The sequence below is a fragment of the Nelumbo nucifera genome, chromosome 8 (genome assembly GCF_055504915.1).
Source record: "Nelumbo nucifera cultivar China Antique chromosome 8, China Antique-T2T, whole genome shotgun sequence".
NCBI classification, from domain to species: Eukaryota; Viridiplantae; Streptophyta; class Magnoliopsida; order Proteales; family Nelumbonaceae; genus Nelumbo; species Nelumbo nucifera.
Window position 1 is genome coordinate 27341046 of NC_142656.1, and position 9231 is coordinate 27350276.

The window sequence follows — 9231 nt, forward strand, 5'->3', positions numbered from 1 at the left end:
ATACACAGTGTGGTATTGTCAGGTCAACAAGACCCATGGGTTATTTCATAAAAACTTCTTCATTGAGGTAACTATGTAAGAAATCATTGCTTACATTGAGTTGCCTAAGCGCCTAACCATAGTGAACTGCAAGAGAGAGTACTAACCAAATAGTGTAGGTTTAATGACTAGACTAAATATTTCAACAAAGTTAATTTCAACTTGTTTTGTAAACCCTTGAGCCACCAATTGTGCTTTATAGTGGTCAAAATTCCCATTTCGTAATATTAGTTATAATATATTTTTTGTTTACACCATTAAATATATATTTCTTATATATTTATACATTATTTAGGTCTATTTGACCTTAAATTTAATGTTATTAATGTATTTATAAAATTTGTATGTGTTTTACTAGTGTATCCAAGTGTTTCCATTCTTTTTGTCTATGTCCATGCATTTCCAAAGTACACCTGTATCTATTTCCATATCCAATTTGTTCGGTACAATACTCGATATCAATAAATTTTTCCTTAGTTGTGTGTATCACTTCAAGTTCTATGTACTTTGTAATGTCGAGAACTGCTAAATTTCTCTTGCACCTTTTTTCCAACACCAATCATTAAATCATCCCAACAAAAAACTGTCACAATGGGTTGTACAGGTTTCAGATTTTGGCCATCTATCAACTTTGATACCTTTTTTCTTTCTGTTTCTTGATTTCGAACAAGATTATCCTCATTGAGAACAATTGAGACCTCAGTTTTTCTAGTACTTCCTTCTCTAAGAGCAACATTTTTTTTCATGTTTTGATCTTCTTGTTTCTTTTTTAATTCTCTATTGGCATTTCATCGAATACCTTTTGGACTTTGACAATAAACTAGATCGGCCTTAGTAGTTTCACCATCCTCCCCCATAATAGTGGCATTCTCAATCTCAAAAAAAAAATGAAATACCTATTTCAACACTAGTAGTGGTATGATTTGTGCATTCAATCGGAGCAATTGAGACATTGTCTTGCACCACCAATGTTTCTTTTTGAGTACCATTGTTTATTTCCAAGGATAGGCTTTTTGGCTACTATGTTTCTAATATTTCCTCCATTTGATTAGAGACAATCAAATCTACAATTGCCGTATCAGCTTCCTTATGGGTTTGAATAGAAATTGATGAGGGTGGATTGGGCCCTCCAATGACATCATGACACATGGCATCTTGGAACAACTATTTGACACATAGACACCACCTAAACAATGACTTAGAGTCCCAGATCGTGGTTTCTCTTCGCCCAGACCTAGCGACCTGCCTTTATAGCCAACTTGGCAACCTTGATAACAACTTAGATCGGTTAGAAGCACTTCATCCAAGGCTGACCAATAGCACCTTGTCACTGGCCGAAGTGACCTTGACGCAAGGAGCGACCTTCCTCGAGGGCATGCTGGCCTAACTGAGGTCTAGGTGGCGACCTACAAGACGTGTTCGTCGAAAAATTCAGCATGCATATCCCGACACTCCCATGATTCGTGAAAGTTAGCCCACGTACCGAATATTCTAGAGGGTGGTCAATATGCATGATGTTTACCTCCAAGGATTTCAGACTGGTTGGGCACGACCTCCTAGAAATCTCGAATGCAGTGCATGAAGCCCACATTGAACAATGCCTATATAAAGGCACCAACCACAAAGACCCAAGGAAGAGAAAAAAGAGAGGTACGCTTGATTACTCTACTCACTAGCACTCAAGCTCTCCAGTATTCAGTTTGCATTCATAGCATAATTACTAACTTAAGTATTGGAGCAACCTTGTCGAGTTAGCTACCCCGGGTTCTCTGATCTACTATTTTGTAGATTAATCCAACTCGCCATCGGATCACCATCCAAGTAGGAGTAGCCAGATTGTGCACCATCAATTGGCGCCGTCTGTGGAAAATGCTATAAGAAGCTAAGTTCTCACATTCTAGAAGGCTAAATCCTTTTCTTCTAGAAAGCTAAGATCTCACCTTTTAGAAATTAAAATTCTCACTTTCTAATTTCTATTTTTTATGAACTCAAAGGCACTTTTGAGTAGCATCAACACCCAAAATGAATACCGATTACTGGGGGACAAAAACACCTATGAGGAACTTGGAGAACTCCCCTGTGACAAGCAGACAAGTTCAAGCTAAACTCAGCATCCCCAGTGCCCTAGATAAATACACTGCTACTGTATGTGAATGCCCCTCTCCCCGCGGTAGAGCCATCAGTAGTTCTCACAAGGATTAAAGCATAGCAGTTCTATGAGATGAAGTATGAATTTCTAGATCTGAACATGGGAAAAACTCGATGAATACAATAGCAATTCTATGAGATGAAGTATGAATTTCTAGCTAAGAGGTTTTTTTAATACGAATTACTAGGATGCTACATGGATTGAATGTTGTTACTGTAGACACTCTTTGAGTCAAGCTCAAATATCATAGGATTGGCCATTCTTTTCTGAACTATCTTATGAGATTTTATATCAATGAGTGCACATTCATGATCCATTTTTAGTGGACCTCCATTTTGTAGCCTTAGGTCAATTTAAGGAAGTGCCACCAACTTTGGAATATTATTTTGATATTAAATAGCCATTGGAAAAATGTTAATTAGATATGACCATTATCAACAGTGATTGGGTTGTGGAAGGGACTTTCTTGTATGTGGTGCGGAGAAAGGATTTGTCTTGTTGACTCTGCCCCTAGTTTCCTTTACATGATTCGGCCCATATGATTTGAATTTATTTCATCACTAGTGTGCTTGTGTTTCATTGAGGGGAGTGTTGTTACCAAGGTTGCAGTGGATGTAAGCCCTTCAAAAACAAATCTTCTCCATAGTATTATAAATATGTTAATTGTAATTGGGTTTACACCAAAATAGCTAATCTATATATAAACGTGCGGTACAAACAACTAACATGATAACATAAGACACCAACAAAACAAGGAGAGATTGATATACATTCCTCACCCCAAATAACCATGAGATGCTACCGTGTGAGCAGCAGTTTATTTCCATCGTGATGCCCAAAGTGAAACGTAATATTAATTTATCAATGTTTTATGTCAACAAAAGCTTCTTCTTTATCTTATCAAGTCTTGCGGCAACTTCTTTCATGGTAATCCTCTCTTCAGGCAATTCTCTCGAACAATCAAGTCCTAATTCTATGATGGAAACAAAAGTTTGTTGTTTCATAGGTGAATCACTTTCTTCTCTATCAATAAGATTTTTGTCCACGACTTCCATTATTTCAGTTGGGAGCGACATAGGTACCCATTTTCTTAGGCATAATTCTCCAGCAAACATTTCATTTGTAGGCTTCTTTCTTGTAAACATCTCCATCAACAAGATCCCGTAGCTATAAACATCACAACTTGTCGAAACTCTTCCTTCAGACCCATATTCTAGTTGCACCATACATAACCAGGAAAAGCATTAATAACAAGAAACAAGAATAAAAACAAAAACTTAGAAATTATGGCATATATATGGCTTTTCAATTATTACATTAAATAGTTTTTAGTTAAAAGCCCCTACAATTGTGAAAAAGGCAGAATGATTAATCAGTTAGGAGCCATTAAGGTCATGTTTGGCTCACTGCCCTGGGCCTTATTTTAGTCCTATAGCACAAAATTTGACTAGCTTGCAGCATGAAAAATAATCATACCCCATTTTGTTTATTTCATTCTTTGAGGAAACAATACCTATACAACTGTTGCCAACTTGCCATAGCTGTTTACTTTTGTGAAAGCACTTTTACAAAAGCTTTTTACAAAAATACCTTTACGAAAGCACTTTTATAAAAGTACTTTTACATGAAAGCACTTTTATAAAAGTACTTTTACATGAAAGCAGTTTTATAAAAGTACTTTTACATGAAAACACTTTTATAAAAGTACATTTACATGAAATCATTTTTATGGAAGTACTTTTACGAAGGCACTTTATGAAAGCACTTTTATAAAAGCACTTTTATGGAAGTGCATTTATGAAAGCACTTTTATGGAAGTACTTCTATGAAAGTACTTTTATAAAAGCATTTTTATGGAAGTACTTTTATGAATACAAAAGCATTTTTATAAAAGTACATTACTAAAGCACTTTTACAAAAGTACTTTTATAAAAGCACTTTTGTGAAAGTACTTTTACAAAAGCACTTTTATGAAAGTACTTTTATAAAAGCACTTTTATGTAAGTACTTTTATGAAAGCATTTTTTACAAAAATACTTTTGTAAAAGAACTTACAAAAGTAGTTTTATGGAAGCACTTTTAAGAAAGCAGTTTTGTAAAATCACTTTTACGTAAGTACTTTTATAAAAAAACTTTTATGAAAGTACTTTTACGAAAGCACTTTTATGAAAGTACTTTTATAAAGTACATGAAAGGACTTTTATGAAAGCTCTTTTACAAAAGTACTGGCACAATTTTTTTTTGAAGAATGAAAATGAGCAGCATAGGACACTTGTCAGTCTGAAAAGAATTCTTTTTTAGGAAAAAAGCGTATGAGAATTGAACCAAACATGGCCTAAATTGCATACCTACTACGGGGATCTGTGCAATGAATGACATTTGTTAAGCAAAAGCTAAAAAAAAAACACATAAGAGTACAATTGTTTTATATTTTTAATTTTTTAAATAATTAATAATTATTTATATTTTGTATATTGATTTTAATAATTTTTTTATAATACAAAAATAATAATAATTAATTTCAGCTAATATTTTCACCAAAATAATAAAACCGACTAACCTAATCAACTTGACTCGAGTTGGTCGGTTTTCTAGTATTTCTTGTCAGCTTTGGTTCAATAACTTCCCAACCTAACAAAGTTGGATTAATTTCACATTGGCCATTTGTAAGCTGACTAAAATCGAATGACCTTACCATAGATATATATTAATATCGGTTTTAAAATAAGAAAGAAATAACTAGAAAAGTTGATGTTGATTCAATACATCTTTTCACTCAAATTTGATTTTTTAATAGGGTAAAATTCTTAAACCTCCCTGACAGCTTTTGCTAAATACTAAGACCTCCTCTTTTTAAAATGGACTAATATCACCCCTCTCAGATGTTTTAAATGCTTCTAACAGAATAATAAAACAAACAAATATGCTTTTACCGGACTAATGGTGCAAAATTTTGTTATACAAATGAATGCAAATGTGATGAAATATTCAAGTTTCATATTAGATAGGAGTACATGACATAGTTATAATAAAAAGGGTTGCAAAAAGATAATAATTTGGGGTATAGTTCAATCTCTATGTTAAGATTGTACAATATATATGTTATTAGCTGCTTTTGGGCTTGTGGATTGTCTATCTGATTTGGACAAAGCAATTCCTATTTCCTAGTTTGCCTCGGGTTTGCAAACTTTGTCTTAAGCGAAATGCTTGGCTCAATCCTTAGGCAACCTAGGAAACTTGCTTAAGCTTACCTTGCTAAGCTTATGTACTGTTGGATAGGAACACCTTATGCTATTGATAAAAAAAAATCCTTATATTTATAAGGAAAAATATATGATGCCGGAAAGGCATCAAGGTGACTTCCTTTTTATCGTAATAAATCAACATTATTTGGGCCTAGAACTTAAGATTCAAGATCCTCAAATTATTGCATCAAATGGAAGACCTGTTAGATTTTTGTCAAGACATTAACTAAAGGGCATTCTACAATGTGGATTGTTTTTCTTGTTGCTGGTTTCAAAAATAAATCAAATCATTTTATTTGAAAATAGGTTGTTTCCTTAAACATAAACACATGTAACATGTTTTTGGTTGTGTATGTGTTTTTTGTTTTTGATACTGAAACCAAAAAACATGTTTTCGAATCTGGTTTCAAAAACATGTTTTTATACATAATATTTTATAAATCATATAATTTCTATACTAGAAAATTTGTGTCCCAAAAACATATATTGATTTTTAAAACAAAATCTATTTATTTTCCCCTTTAAAAACAAAAACAAAGTTGAAGAACATGTTTTTGATTTTTGCTGATGTGTCAATTTCAAAAACAAATGAAAACAAAAATTTTCATGTTGTAGGATGCACCCAAAATAATAAACTAAACCAATTGCGCTTTAGGCATATGCATTTTAGGCTCAGTTTGAAGGAGTACAAATACAAATATGTACAGTACAAATGCATAAAAAATAATACAAAATGTAAGGTTTTACACTCTACATATTTGTATTTGTACTGCTTCCAAAATGAGCCTTAGATCTGGTGGCCACCATAATATCATGCCTTAATTTCAGAGGGATGTTAAGTGACCAACTCTAACTACACTCTAAGATCTATTGCTGGCTATGTTGTGCCCCATGAGTATAGAATACTGGCATATTTATCTGAGAATGGTTATATAGCCTATTATACATGGCATAGCGAGCAACAGATCTAGTTGGATCATGGGTACCTATGTACTCTCCAACGAACCTTTCTTATTCCATCATTATCTTTCATATATAAAGTGGGATCACATCCTTCTTCCTATTGTTCTTCTTCCCACAAACATCTAATATATATATATTAAATGAAGGCTTTCAGGATATAACCCTCACCATTCACATACATGGCGTTTTCAAATTTAGAGGGATGACAATTTTTGAGAAGTTGTTGTTAAAGACCATAATCCACCACCACCATTCAGACAAGTGGCCTTTTCATTTTCTAGAAAACTAGACACGTGGCAATTTCTAAAAAATTCATGTTAAAGCCTACAACCCACTACCAGGTTACAACCCCCCACCATTCAGACACATGACCTTTTCATTTTTCTAGATAGTTAGACACATGGCATTTTCTGACCCACAACCCACTATTATCATTTTAAATTCGTTCATGAAAAAATGCAAAAAATGCAAAAGTGGTTATCCACAACCACTTATGTCTACATTCTATCAATCTTAGTTAATCATTAACCTTATTTGTATCATAGCAAAAGAAAGCTATCCATATTCTAATAATTATTGAAAAACTATTTTTTGAAATAAATATTTCTTGAAATTTTAATAATTATTTAAAATATTAATAAATATAAATTTAGGGAAAATCTATGATGCGAAAAAGATATGGTATGGAAAGAGTTTTAACCAATCAATATCCGCCCATGAATTTTGATAAAAAACACCTGATTGGCTACTACGTTTATGATTCCAGTTTACTGGTTAAAAGTTTTTCAAATATTGTATCTTTTCCATGCCATAGTCAAACCCATAAATTTAACAACATTGATTTCATAATGTAAATTTAACATTACTGATTCCCCATACTTAGTAAGGGGTCATTCACTAGTACTAGATAAAGTGATAAAACTGATTGGGGCTCAATTGACGAGTTCTTTGGCTTGTTATAGCATAGACCTAGGATCATGGTTTTCATAACCGGACCGGACCAGAAAAACTGGGAACCGATCAGGTGACTGGTTCTGGTTTTCCCCAAAACAGGATTTTCTCCAAAAATTACTGATTTTGGTCAACAAACTGTTGACCCAGGCAGTTAATCGTTTGAACCATTTGAACCATTCGAACGGTTTTGATTGCTTTTCATTCTTTTTTAATTTTTTTTTTATCAAAACGAGCCAACCGCTCGACCCGGTAACTGGACCCTTGGATTAAAGATTGAAGTCCTCGACCTTTGATTGTTAGGCAAATGAAAAATTTAATAAGCAATGATGATGATGATTTACAGGGAACCAAACATGTATGTATATATAGGCTATGCATTTATACTAATAAAAATGTATTAATGATATATATTATATATATGGAAGTAGAACCCTTACCTGGTGCAATGTACCCTATGCTTCCCAAGGCCTTGGTTTGTGCTACAGGTTTATCATTTGCACTTAATATCTTTGCAATGCCAAAGTCACCCACATGAGCTACCATGTCTTCATCAAGGAGGACGTTATTAGGCTTCACATCACAGTGCACCACAGGCCCCGATTGGTTGTGATGTAGATACTCCAGCGCTAAGGCAACATCAATCATGATATTTATTCTTTGGAGGAGATTCAAGAAATAGTTCTGGCTGTAAAGCCATTTTTCAAGGCTCCCCTGTGGCATATATTCCATGACTAAAGCTCTAAAATCAAGATTGGAACAACTGCTGATTACTTTGACTAGATTTCTATGTCTAACATTACGCAACACCTGACATTCTGCATCAAAACTCTTAATTGCCCCTTCAAGTTGCAGATCCAAAACTTTCACAGCAACAATGATTCCATCAGACAATGTAGCTTTGTATACTGAACTGAAACTTCCTGTTCCAAGTAAGTTTTCATGATGGAAGTTGTTTGTTGCTTGCAGTAGCTCATAGTAGGAAATCATTCTATGCTCTATCGCATGCAATGAATCGACACTTGCGGGAATATTCTTCTTTTCCATTCTACGTTTTAGTAGCAGAAACAAGAGAGCAAAAATGATTGCAGAGGAAGCAATTATGGGAAGGACAAATTTAAGCTCATGACGAAATTTTGTCTTTCCCTTTGCAACAGAATAAATGGGGCAGATTGGAATTCCCTATGCAGTTGGGTATTTGTCCAGAGAGTTTATTTCCAAAAAGTTTCAATTTTACCAATCGTGTCAAGGAACATATCGCATTTGGTATGGATCCATGTAGGTTATTTCGTTCGAGGAATAAACCTTGAAGCTTCTTTAACCCTTGTATCGTTGATGGAATGGTCCCATTGATGTCATTGTAATCTAAACCCAAACCGATTAAACTGCTCAAGTTACCAATCCCTTTGGGAGTACTTCCCCTAATTTGGCACCCTTCCATTGCAAGTGCTATGAGGGAAGCTGATAAATTCCCGATAGATTCGGGAAGGATGCCATTCAACCGATTAGCATCTACGTTCAAAACTTGCAAGAACCTACAATTTGTTAGTGAACTGAGAAACACCAGTTCTGGAGTATCTGGTTGACTAGTTAGTTGGTTATGCGCTAAGGTGAGAACTTGGAGTTGTTGCAGATTCCCCAACGATGTGGGCACCGTTCCACTAAATGAGTTTCTAGAGAGGGCCAGAAATTTAATTGGGAAGCATTTGAGATTTAATTGGGAAGCATTTGAGATTGAAGCAGGTATTGTTTAGGCCCACTGAGGCTGTTATTGTTTAGGTTCAATTTTTCAAGTTGGCTGTTATTGTTCAGCCACATGGGTTCAGCCCAGCCTTTGTTACAAGGCCTGGCCGAATGCACTGCTGAAGACAGTGTACCCCCTGA

The 9231-nt window shown here is 34.5% G+C and overlaps 1 pseudogene; it reads right to left on the reverse strand.

Annotated features, from left to right (window-relative positions):
• Positions 1 to 3057: 3057 nt before the first annotated feature.
• On the reverse strand, positions 3058 to 8394 carry LOC104605461 (receptor kinase-like protein Xa21 pseudogene; annotated as a pseudogene).
• Between the last annotated feature and the right edge of the window lie 837 nt (positions 8395 to 9231).